Genomic DNA, 14,511 nt, shown 5'->3' with positions numbered 1-14,511 from the left:
TGCGAATAAGTAAGTCTTATCTTAAAATTTGGGATGAATGATAAACTCAGCCATGTGTCCAGAAATAATAATAAGTTCAAATACCATGTCTTATCATAATATTAAGATTTTGTAATACGTAATTTAGTTTCGATGTATTAATCATAGATTAATTATAATTTTAATTTAGCAAAATGCTAATAACCACAGTAATAGTAAAATTTTAAATTATTACTGATTAGATTTATGTATATTATATATACATATATTTATGTTACAGATAATGTTTGCATTTGGACGATGCCAACATTAGCAATGCATTTTGGCTAGTGTGTAATTTATCGTTTATAAACATGAAATATCAATATTATCCAGATAATGTAAGCCAGTCAATAGTGGATTGCACAGTGCTTGTCTCTTGAAACAATAGGTAAATTCTAACAACTGTAATTGTATTTACTTTAGTAACGAAATTATTCGAAATGTGAGTATAAGATAATAATACGTATGAATGAATGTTGTAACTTGTAAGCTCTAAAAAAGGTAAACAGTAAAAATATCAAATTTTTAACGTGATTTTAATAAATAATTTAGTTACTTTTAAATAATATTATAGTTATTAATTTATTTTTAAGTATTTAATTTATGTAATTTCATATTACATTTTTCACAACTATAAATAATATAGTATTCCACCCGATTTCGTGCATTTTTTCTTACATAATAATATGTATTATTGTATAAATAATCAGACTTATTAATTATTAAATATTATTATATCTATTTATTTGCTAAAAATATTGTTTCACATTCCAAGTTAAAGTTGTAACAAAGAATTCTTATGGAGTCATAAATACTCTACATTTTTAAATTGTTTGAATTTTATTTGACATTTTTCAAACAAAATTATCATCATTCCAATCAAGTACTAAAAGACTATTTAAAGCATTTATCATGATACTCTACCTAATAATTTGTATAATATCATATTAATATTATTATCATATATATTATATCCTTTGAAAATATGTAGCACACTGATATTAATAATTTAAATTTTTTTTTTTTTTATATAGATTAATAAAATATAATGTTTAATATTAGTACAAATAGTATTGGAATCATTTCATTACAAACAATCGTTAATTATATAGCAATAAACCTATAATTAAAAACAAAATATAGTTTTTTTTTTTTAAATTTAATATTTAAATTTGTTTGAATAAAACTATTGATCTAGAAACTACATATCTACAATATATTATTTTTTCAACATTTTGATAGTTCTAAAATGTTAAAATAATATCTAAGCTTTCTGTGAATTATTTTATTAACCTATATTTGTTTAATAATGTGGTTTAATTGCTTATTACACTCGGATAATGCGTATTATATTCAATAGCATACATAATATCAATACATTTATGATGTATGTGCAATATTTTATTAAAATTATATTTTAGTAAGATCAATGTATTAACCAAATACCTTACAATAAATTAATTTTTATAATACAATAATTTATATTTTAATCATTGTATAAAAATTAGAATACATTTAAGACCTTATCACATTATAAAACTGTCAAACTGTGGTGTAGAGAATTTTTAAATAGGATTTTAATTCATTTAAAAATGAACAGGGTCTTCAAATTAAAAAAATGGTATTTTTATATTTTAATTATTTATCCATATAATGTGTGGATTCTACAATTTGTAACATATTATGTGTGTAATGACGCTGTGATATTTAATTTATTCTTGTGCTATTTACTCACTTTAGATGGGTATGTTACTTTAAAAATCTAGAAATAAATATCATCCAAACACTTCAACAAATGAGACTTGGGCATCCTAATTGTTAATAACATTTTAAAATTGGTCGCTATTTTACTTAAATAATTTATATATCTATGTAATATATATAACAATCATCTCACGTGAAATCGAAAACATCGAGTGGTGCTATTTAAAATATATGAATAAAATTAAAACTGCAATATTAGATCCCAAAGATTTTTAAGGTTTTCTACCACCTGTTCTGTAAAGCCTATTATTAATATTATAATATAAATTCTAAAAAATATTCTTTTTTACTTAATACATTTTATTTTCATCTCTAAAATGTATTGTTTGAATTTTTTTTTTTTATTCATTATAGGATGATTTGTTATTTTATTAAAAATAAGTGTCTTATTGTGCTTAACATATTTTTTTAAAAATAGCTCTTGCACATAATATTCTTAGGTAAATCATTACTATTAAACAGTACAATTTTTTATAGCTTATTTTCTTTGTATAATTTATTTTTTAAGTACTTACACAAATTTGTTTATTTTAGAATTTTAAAGTCCATAATTAAAAGAATATTTTGCTTGAATGTAGGGCATAAATACATGCATGACTAAAATTGTTTTGAGTTCACAGCTCTGTTAGATCAGAATAATGGATAACAAAAATACATAATATATGATAATCTACTAATCATAAAATTGCTAATATGTAAGATATAATTCTCTCACTCACACACTTACAGTTTGAATAGTTTTTTTCTACTGTAGAAATTAAAAGAAGAACTAAGTATTTAAGTTAGCTGTCTCAAAGTCTATCTTACTAATACTTTCAAAAAATCGTAACTGACTTTTTACCACCCATGCACATTAGATTAATTATTGTACTAAAAGAAGAGTAAAGGCTACCTAGAAAAGAACTTAATATCATTCAGATTAAAAGCATTTTAATAACTTCTATAATATAATCTTAAAGAGACAACTTTTCAAACAACGTGATGATGATTTTAGAAGACACGTTATCTTTGGAATCGCTTTGAAAAACTACTTTTAATATTTTTTAACATAAATCAAATATTTTTCTTTTAAAAATAGTAAGATGATAACTCGGAGAATTATGATGATAATTCAATGTTTTTTGAGAATATCATTTTTCCAACCAAATAAAATTGCATTGGTATCTATTCTAAAATCTAGAAGAAATTGATACATTTTCATCTATTGTCTACCATTTATTATTTTTTCTCAAATTCTTTTCTTTTAAGGATTTTAAAAGTGTATAAATAATTTTTTCATGGAAAAAAGCATCTAGTTTTAATCTAATAGTGGCCTAAATAGCTCATAAACTAACATAAAAAAATGGATCTTTTTCGCTTTCTATATAATAATATTCTGCTGTCCAAAATCGTTCTATTACTTCTTTTATTTGTGTATATTATAATTATTATTCGATTCATAGAGAATTTTAAGACATGTTAAAAATCATTACTTGTGTGAAATTTGAGAGTATTTTATTTATGATACATATTTAATAATTAGTCTTTTTTTCAAATAAGTAGAGCAAGCTTTTCAAAGTACATATTTATTTTTATTCTTCAAACATATATTATTTCTGATATTTTCTGATTTAAATTTTGTATTATAGATTCCGAGAGCATAAATGCTTCAATTTTCAATTTAAGTATAGGTTTCTGGTAAAAAATTGGATCTAGTTTGTACTTCAAGGAGTTAAAAGACAAAATTTCTCTGTATTTTTCAAAGTAATCAGGAAAAACAAATGAAAAATTAAGGATTTACAAATATTGATTTTTATAATTTTAAACTATTAGTTTTAGAAGTAAATAAAAATAATTTAATATGGTATAAATATAATATACTTGTATAATAATTTAATATTGCTTTATTTTTTATAATAATTAATACTAATAGTAAAATAAATTACTTTAACTATGATACTAATACAGGCTGATAGATAGTATCTACTCAAAATTGTTTTTCATATTCAATTAAATTTCATTGAATTCAAATTTAACACTTTTATTACATTGAATCACTTGACATCTACCATGTAGCAGAGTGATACCATTTGTTCATTTTTTTTTTATAGTTATTTATAGTATATTAAAGAACCAATTTAAAAAAAAAAATATTTGTTCAAAATATTTTCAATGAAAACTTACTGTTACTCAATAATGAACTTAATTGTTTAATTGATATTCCACTCACGACTCACGACATATGATAGTATATAATATACAATATATATATATTATTTTACATACATTTTTTGTATTGTTAATTTTGATATGTTTATATTATTTTATAGCAATGTTTCACTATGAGATACGTTAAAATGTTTTTGTATGGTAATTACGTATTAAAATTATTTAATTTAGTTTTTGGTCAGAAAAGCATATTTTTAATTTCATTTTGCGATGTCACGTGATTTGAAGTATAATTATTAGAATATTACAAATAATATCAATATTTTTCAAAAAAGTAGTTTGATTATAAGTTCATTGATCTTGATATCATTATCTAATGTAGTTTAATATAACGGTTTTTGATTTTTAACGGCTGATTATATTCATTAGCTGTAAAAATAAATTTTTTAAGAAAATCTTAGCTTAAATAGTGTTATTGTAAAAAAAAAGTAGTTTGTAATAATTGTTGTAGGTACTTTTTTACTTATTTTTCTTGAATTAAAAATATAATATGATTTTTTTTTAGTATTTTAGAAACATTTTATTTGATGTAAGTAATACTAATAGCTTTATGAATTAATTTAAGCGATAACCATTGAACCTTTAATTAATATTTATTATATTATAAAAATAACTAGAAGTTCTCTAATAGTAGGTATATAATCGTTTAAAAAAGAATAAAACTAATAAAAATTTTAAATTTTGATGACCAATATTTTCTGTATATGGTTAAAGGTTTTGTAATTATGTAATATATATTATGAATATGAGTTATTTCAATAATATCAGATGCATTAGATTATAAAATCTTACTAAATTACAATGAATACTTTTTATTTTTGGTAAGCAAATAACATAATTTTTCACTTAAGTAATACTGTCCATTATCAGGTTTGACAGATTAAATTTTATTCAATATTCCTCTTATATAAATAAATGTACATATGTGTGTTTACCAAAATTAGAAAATGTTCGTTCTTCATGTTTTGCTAATGTTTAATACTTACATGTTTGTTAATGTGATTTTATTTTTGAATATGAACAAGATAGTTTAACGTGTTAATAACGCAATATATTATTTACTATTTTCAATATAGAAACTTAAATTCAAACAATTGAGTAATTTTTATAAACTATTTATATAATCTATACCTAATAAATATTAAACTGAAGTACCTACATTATGTTAACTAAGATACTACTTATAATAAATAATACATAATTGAAAATCATAGTTTAATTCAAACATAGTTTAAAAAAAAAAAAAAATACCTAAATGGGCTTAAATTTAAGAGAGGTACGTTTTTATTAAAATTATGTCATCATAATTAACACAGTTTAACCATTATGAAGTATTTACTCCTATTTTATATCTACAATAATATTAATAAACATTCAAACGTTAATACTGATACTACTTAATGATTTATCTAAGAAAATTGTAAAATTATTATTTTTTAATATTATTGTAATTTACAATAAAATTATTATTTGAGAATTAAAATACCAATTTGACAAATAATTTAGTTATTTTTAATAAATATTTAATTCCTAGTATTTTGTGATTTTACTTAAATCATTAAATGATTTTAGAATAAATTTTATACTAAAATATATTTTAAGATTATCTAATAGATGGATTTATAATTTAAAAATGTTTTCCTGTTAGTATAAGTTAATTTTATGAAAGAAAAAGACCAATTTCAAAGAGAATAATCTCAGAATTAAATAATTTATATACAAGACAACATTTAAGTTAGTTATACATTGGGTAAAGTAATTACTACAAATTCTTAAAATGAAACTAACTCAGTTAACTTAAAAGAATAGTAAAATAATTTAGTTAAAAACAGTATAGACGTGGATTTTTTGAAAAATAAATTAGATATTTTACAATTAAGTTTAAAAATTAATTTCCTTCGAAAATATATTCCACTGAATGATTTTACTGTAGATACAAAAAAAAAATATTTTATATATAAATGACTAATAAAAGAACCATAATAGCCATCAAAATAATTGTGTACTAATACTCCGCCAAGTTAAGGGTTAAATATAACTAGATTGTTAGGTTCTTAAATTAGACTAATACAATCATGCAACTAACGACCAAAGCGGCTATAGTTAATACTCGACAATAATAATGAATTATTTTATTGAAAGATATTTTGTTTAGGGCTTAATTGATAATTGTTCTTTTTTAGAAAACCTTTTAACAGTACATGACATTTTCAAAACTAATAACTGGCGACAACAATATATGAAACAGCTTTTTTCAAAGTTGTTATCATTACACTGGTATTGTTTTACATGGATAATATTTTGAACGATTTATCGATGTAAAAACTATGATCAACTCAGAAAAGTAATGGTACTAAACGATCAACTATTATGGTGAGCATACCAGTTAAAATGACTAGTGAGAGACTAACGCTATCCGTAATATCTTTATGTCGATCTAAACCTCACAAGGCATAGTCTTGGTGTTTTTTTTTTATTGTATTATATTATTATCTCACTTCTGTCACTCACGACATGTAATTATTAAAAAATCATCAGCAACACCTGATTCTCAACTATAATAAATTTTTGTCAATAATAATTGTGTTTAATTTTCCAAATGACTTAAAACCACCATTTCTTATTATTAATAACTAACTACTTAATTCAACACAGATAATTAATATGTTCAATCATTTTGCATTACCATTTCGACTAGAAAAAATAATCAACTATCTATCTTAACGATAAGTATGGGATGGAGATTTAATTTTTAAATCACACCTACCAAAAAAATAATATTACATAATATATATTTTAAATGATTACAATATGTGCATCAAGAACTTTTCAAAATCACAGAAGTTCAGAATTTTACCAAACTAGGTTATGAATTCTTCTTCTTAGTAAGCTATTACCCTAATACGATGTTTCCCTTACTATCTAAAAGAACCGAATGTGTCATTCTTAAACTAATAAACTAGAGAATTAAACAAAATAATAAATATATCCAATGAATAACAGTTAACAACCAATATTTATCTGTTTATAATTGATTATCTAACAATTTAATAAGGATAATAATAAATAATTGACGACTATTGATTTATTAATGGATGAAAAAAGGCGTTTTATTGGTTATGAAACAAATGTTTAATATTCAAACCTTATCTTTTGGATACTTTTGCTGATATGTATCTAGGGTTAGAGATTTAAACAAATTCTTATGGAAGTGACCTGCATATCAGTTATTGCATGATATTTTCTTGGTTACAATTCTTGCTCTATTAGCTAACAATTATATATATATATATATCTTTATTTTGTTTTTTTTTTCAGACAGTGGCATATTATGATATCCATATGACCTCAGAAAAATGTATACCTGGTAATCGGTTGGTTAAACTAATGGTCTTGTATGGCGTACAATGATCTTTATAATCAAAATACGATGTACAAATGGTTGTGGTAATTATGAATGGTCCCAAATTCTTCACATGCTACAATAGACATTAATCAAATGTTTAAACAGCAAATGGCTTGGGCACCGGGATATCCCGTGATTGAAAACTTTGAATCGCAGCTATCGTTAAATAAACGGGAAAAAGTAACCCTCGCATAAAGTATAATTATATTCGATACTAAATCTTAATAATAATACTAAGTCTTTTGGTATAGAGATCCTGGACCAGAAATCTAATTATCATCTACAAATTAGCGGAAACATTAAATAATTGATAACATCAAAATTTACAAGATTACAGTCTCCACGTAAGGGTTTATCTCATATAAAACCTTCATTATTTTCACCATAAATGTATCAAGCGTAATAAAAAATATTACACTTTTTTTTTATAAATGCACGATATTCTCTAAATACGTCTATATTATTATACACAATAGAATACTATAGTACTATTGTACTACAAACAACATTCTTCTTTTACTTTTTTTTTTTTACCAATTATTTTAAAAAGTATTAAGAAATGTCTACTTATTGGACTGGAAAAGTATATAAATTATTAAATTTGCTATCAGAATACTACAAATATCTTTTTAAGTTAAAGAATCGAGCATTTTTTTACTATAAAAACAGTATTTGAGCATTACAAATACTAATACATTTATCATTCTGCTAAAAATGTAAAATGATTATTCAATATTTTTTAAAACAAAAAATAATGCTAATTTATTTTGCTTAATGAACCAATTTTTAAAGTTATCCCGTAAAAATTACTGGTTAAAAAAGTTTGACAAAACTAAATATAGATGGTTATATGACGTCTTACAGCTCAATAAGAGACTAATTTTGAACAAATTATTGAAACAGAAATGGGAAATATGTTTATCTTATTTCTACAGTGGTTTTTACAAAGAGTAGATTTAAAAGAGACACCAAAACTTTTTGAACAGTAAAAAGTACCTTATATGACTAAATATCAAATAAAAGTATATGAATGGATTTTCGCAATAGTTTGTAAAGAGAAAATAAATAGAAACAATCTTTACAAATTTCTAAGCTCCAAATATACTCTAATAAAATTATCTAACAATAAATGAGCAAATAGTAAATTCATTTAAAAAAAATTAAAATACTACACAAACTATCAAATCTATAATATTAGATGATTTTATCAAAAGCTATCTAGTTATATAATAAAACAAAAATAAAGAAATTACAATAAGTTTGAGTGTATTTTAGAAATGATAAACTACCTAGTTAAATAAAATAACTATTTAAAATATATGCATATGTTTGTTTTATTTTCAATGAATAGAGTATAATGGATTTTTTTGGTCTTTACGAACTAAAATAGATCTACAGAAATATTTTAAATTTATTAAATCATTGTTTAAAAATGTAAAACACACAATTATTGGAATAAATTTTCTTTAGTTTATATGACTTAATTAATATTGAATATAATTCACATAATAGCCATATTAGTTAATTCATTTAACTATCATACATTTTAATGATTTATTAAGGGTTGAAAAAAATAATACTATAATGCATTGAATGATTGAACATTAAAAAACAATGAACATAACGTTTTCTAAAAAAAAAAAAAAATACATTAAAATGAAGTGTTAATATAGTAGCTCTTTTAAATATAAATTATGGGTAAATTATAGGTTTTTAATTTTTATATTAAACAATCTTCTCGTATCTCATTTTTGTATGTGGGTATTGGAAAATTTAAATCAATAATACAATTAATGGTCGCCAATTTAAAGAAATATTAAGCTATGAAATATTTAAATAAAACAAGTTTGTCTCGAACATTTGAATATTTGGAATAATAGGTCGATACCTGTCATTTTAACATATTATGATATAAAATGAGTATTTAAAATGGTTTAAATAGACAGTTATCACATTTGTATTATGAATTATATTTTATTATAAATATCTAAATCATATAAAATGATTTTAACATTACAATATCATGAATACAATAAATATGTTTGACAAGTATTTAACGTCAATACCAATGTTATAATGTTATAATAATCGTGTATATTTGCGTTAATATTAAGGTATCTGTAGTAATTAATAACAGTACCTACCACTATTGCATCGTTGTCAACAACAAACTGTTTACTTTTAAAATAATATAAATGTTGAGTATTAAACAGTCGAACACAAGAACCAAATAATGGTATGTCTTCTACGATTAGGATAGGTTATAACTAATTGTGTTAAAAATCAATATATCTGTTTAAAAACAAAACAAAAAACAAATAAATAAATTACACGAAATATTTCATATTTATGTAGAAAATGAAAACAACAATAAATCAAAATCGTTTACTAAGAATTTTAGTCTATACAATGGAAATCAAAACTATGTAGCTTTTTTATGTAGGTAGTTATAATATTATTGTTCATTATTTTTTGATAATCCTACACGTAAAACTATTCAAATAAAATAGATTTTTTTTTGTTTTAAATCGAAAATAACGTGTCGAAAAAACGTGGGTTACCGCTCTGATGAACAGTAAATGTTAAACGAAACACTGTTATGTATGTGTTAATTTAAATTTAATAGTATACGAGTATCATCATATTTTTTTCGTTATTTTCGTTAAAAAAATATGAGCATAGATGGTCTGTCAACCTATATCACTATATATTATATATCACTATATCACTGTATATATTTTTATTATTTTCATAGTTGATTAATATTAATATTAATAAAATTTATTTTACTATTGGTATTGCGGATTTATTTTTTTCCGATAATATTGTATTTATTATACCATTAGGAATTATTCTTCTATGAAATATTATTATTATTGCATTTATAACATATTAAATTGTTGTTATTAGCATTTGAGTCAATACCACTTTAATATGAAACACTGTGAATAAGTTTATGATATAAATAGTTAATATCTTTACAACACAAAGTTGTAAAATCGATATATTTTTATTACCTAATGGGTGATAACAGAAACAAATACAAAAAATAAAAAACACACACACCATTTAAAAAAAAAAAATATCAATGAAGAATATTATTACCACTGTAATAATAAGTTAATAAAAATATTGATAATATGATTCAGAAATTAATTTATCGGTAATAAAAAAATAAAGTTTTTCTTTATAAATTAATATTAATTTTTAGCATTATAAAAATTATTTTTCTCATTAAAAGAAAAAAAATAATGGGCTAATAATGTGTTAATTAATAAGTATTATTGGTAATGAAGATTTGGGTTTTTACTTACATTTATAGCTGGTACGGAACTTTTTTACTATCACAATTTTAGTCTTACTTTTAATAATATTATATTATGTATAATTGTTTTTGAATCTCGTAAATGTAATGGTATGTAAAGTATAATATAATATGTTGAAAACTATTTGTTTTATAAAATGGTTATTGTTAGATATATTTTCAAATTTTTATAATTTAACTCACAAAATTTTTCATTTTACAGCGACCAATATCTGTTTTAATATCCATTCATATTAAATATTCATTAAATGAAAGTAATATATTAATTTATAAGTTTAAATAATCAGTAAAAAATATATAAAAAAGTGTTTAAATAATATTATACTTGTTAAAGCTTATATCTACACCTATCCCACAAATGTATTTATGTTTAATTAATTAAAATTAAATTATGACAATAAGTGAGTTTTTAATCAAATTTAAATAATTTATTTTACATTAATTGATGAAATATACCATAATAAATAGCATTGTTTTGCATTTGTAACCTTATCAATATAATTTTAATCCTTAATCAGATATTTTGGCCATGTAAATTCACTTTGTAAAGTATATGAACGGTAATGAACAGTATTGTTACTGATTTTCTCCTGTTGTTAATTAACCACATTGCAATTCATTAGAACTCTACTATAATTTCGTTGTGAGCTATTAAAACGTCTGTTTAACTTGAATTTGCTTAAGTAAGATATTTCTGTTTGTTTTTATATTCATCCAAAGTTACATTATCTAATTTTTAATATATAATATTATTATTATAGACATGTATTTGTTTTGTGTTAAATTCTATCCTATACAATTCTTATCAAACTTATATAATTTTTTCATGTATCCAAGTAACATAAAATGTGTGTAAACTATTTCAACATATTACTATGAATACAATAGATGAAAACATTAATCGTATATTATATATTTATACCTAATATTATGTACTATAGAAATTCTATTAATATGGACGAATAGTGCTTACGTCATACACGTGTGATAAGGATAACACGTACAAATCTTATCGATGGATTCGTTGGATCCAAACAAAAACTATTACAATGTAATAATATCGCTTAAAATTAATATTTTACACGTTGTTTACAATTGTTTAATTCTTAAGGTTTGTGTGTACTAATGCACTGTGCATAGTTAGTTTAATGAAAAATCGCGTAAATTGAAAGTTTAAACTAAAATTTTGTTCAAATTTTCTAAAAGTATATGCTTTTCATATAGTACGAAATATTTGTTTGGATAAAATTGGGACATTTGATAAGGATTTATAACATTTGTGACGTAACACTAATCGTCCGTATAGTGGTTTGATTTTTATGAAACGATGATAATGATAAATATAATCATACTAGTATTTTGTTAATTCAGTTAAAAATTAAAAAAATATATATACAACAAATTTGTTCGTTGGAATTAATTGTTAATTTAATAATTAATTAGTTTTTTTGATGGTTACGATAAAAGTCAATAACAAGATATTTATACCAATTTAGTTCGATATTTTTCACTTTATGACACTAAGAAGTAGTTATAAGTTCTCAAATAGTGTCTTATTGCTGCCAAGTACACAAAAGCCATTTAATAATTAATGATGCAGCATTCAATAAATAACCAAAAACTTCTATACTTAACGAATTATTTAATTTAATTAAAAAATACAATGACAAACTTTTTAAAGTTAAATTAGTTTGAAAAAAAAAATTGTTGTAACCTTAATATACTTAAAAATGACAAGAAAATAACAATTATTGTGAAAAGTATAAAAATAAAACATCGAATTTCTCTTTAAAAATTTACGAATACGTCTTCTTAGTTTACTGAATACCAACAACAATAGCATATATTCGTGATCAAAAATATAAATAATATTTTATTCTATAAGACTAAGGTTTTTTTTTAATACATTAGAGTTTATTATATTTGTAGATTAAAAAAATATTATAAAATGTTTCGATATTAAGAGATAGTAAGATGAGGTAGATAGGGTAACTTCAAGGTGGTTTAAGGGTTTTCATATATTTTTGGGCAATTATACCAATCAATGTACATCTCATACGCGTATGTTGTAGTTAAAGTACGAAATCTGTTGTTTTATAACTTTTACATTGATTAATATATTTTCATTAAAATTAAATTAATTCTATATTTATAAATGATTTTATGGTATAACTAATTATTCAATCCTCAATTGAGAAAATTTAAACAATAACTACTTGCAGTTGAATATTAGATATACACTTATAATTTTAATATTAAAAACCTACATGCAAGTATAAACGATATTAAAATATCTAAAGCAATCTCTATATTATATAATTTGTTTGTACAATTTAAAAAATAGAAGTTAATTTATTAATCGCCAAAATTGTAACCTTAAAATAAAGGGGTGTCTTTTATTTATTATTACAAGATTGACTTTGGTGATATTTTACATTACGTATTACGCTATACTTAAATGCGATAGTATTTTGCACACCAATAGAGATTAAATATGAAATACTTACCTATCGATGAACATCCTATCGGAGCTTACAAAATAGCTTAACCTATCTGGTTACCTTATAACTGTGTATCATTGTTATTATTAAAGGAATAATCAATTTGGTTACCGTACAATACAAGTAAGAATACGACACCAACTAGTTATCATGCCACAATGAATTAATTTTATCTTGACAACTTCCAATAATGTACAAAATGTAAATGAACAATAAATGAGAGTTAATAAAATATCTAGTTAGGTAAATTATAAATTGTATAGTTTATTATTGTCTTCAATTTCTTAGTATTTAAAGCACCTATCGATATTATGGAACAATAAAGTTTCATATCTTAATGCTAACGTACAAATCTAATTAATATTCTTTTACAATTTATCATATTATATTACTTATGAAATAAACACTGAAAAAATAGTGTAATACATATTTACACTTTTTAGAAATAATGTAATTATTATATGCATCGTACTGTCGATATACTACATGCATACCTTTGACTGTTATCATATTAACTACCTACTTTGTTATTAATTATGTATAATGTACATATCATTTTTAATTGAATGTAAAAAAAATAAAATGTGTTCATCGTATTACATACAAAATTAATATGATAATTTCATAAAAGATTTTTATTTTAATGCAGAAAACGACCTAAAGTTTACATTCTAGGTTACCTAATTAATAAGTTATGTTATTTACTTCTTAAAACGTATACTTCTTATATAAAATTATTGTAACTTTAAAAGTGATGTATTTTACATACTACTCGTCCAAAAATTTAAATGGCATTAAACATCTAACCTTAAATTATATATTATTGTAAGACTTTTATCATTAAATTCAGTAGTATCAGCCAATTTACTCTGATATTAAAGCTTATAACATAAAATACCAGGTTTTACTGAACGTAAATTTCCTTCGTTTTGTAAAACGGAGACTAAACTTCTTGATGTGACATTAATGATTAATTGTTCGTATTGCTTATTTATTATTATCTATCTTTTTATTTTATTTAAAAAAAAATTTTCAATTTAAGGTTGAAATTTCTACTTACATAATTAATTTTAAACAAATTTGATTTCACCATTTTAACTATGTTTAATAAATGGCAAACATAATGATAAACAATATAATTTCTTCCTATTGTATTCTTCTTTAAAAAGTTCTTTACATTTTTAATAGTTGGGCAACACTATCTTATTTTAAGATTTAGATCGATAATAATATTATGATAATTATAAACTTCACATATCATTGTGCACCTTATTATAATATATTTA

General features: G+C 21.9%; 1 long non-coding RNA gene across 3 annotated transcripts; it reads left to right on the top strand.

Annotated features, from left to right (window-relative positions):
• The first annotated feature begins 275 nt into the window (after window positions 1-275).
• Window positions 276-7,844, top strand: LOC114122547 (uncharacterized). Of its 3 annotated transcripts, XR_007605986.1 has the most exons (4): window positions 289-409; window positions 6,177-6,366; window positions 7,312-7,579; window positions 7,651-7,844. It is a non-coding gene; the product is annotated as an uncharacterized LOC114122547 (long non-coding RNA). The 3 variants fall into 3 exon arrangements; XR_003592293.2 differs by lacking the exon at window positions 6,177-6,366 and having other exon boundaries at window positions 276-409; window positions 7,651-7,841; XR_007605987.1 differs by lacking the exon at window positions 6,177-6,366 and having other exon boundaries at window positions 289-463.
• Window positions 7,845-14,511: the final 6,667 nt, after the last annotated feature.

The sequence above is a fragment of the Aphis gossypii genome, chromosome X (genome assembly GCF_020184175.1).
Source record: "Aphis gossypii isolate Hap1 chromosome X, ASM2018417v2, whole genome shotgun sequence".
Classification (NCBI taxonomy): Eukaryota; Metazoa; Arthropoda; class Insecta; order Hemiptera; family Aphididae; genus Aphis; species Aphis gossypii.
Note: the sequence above shows the minus strand (reverse complement) of the source record. Positions and strands in the feature narration are given on the sequence as shown.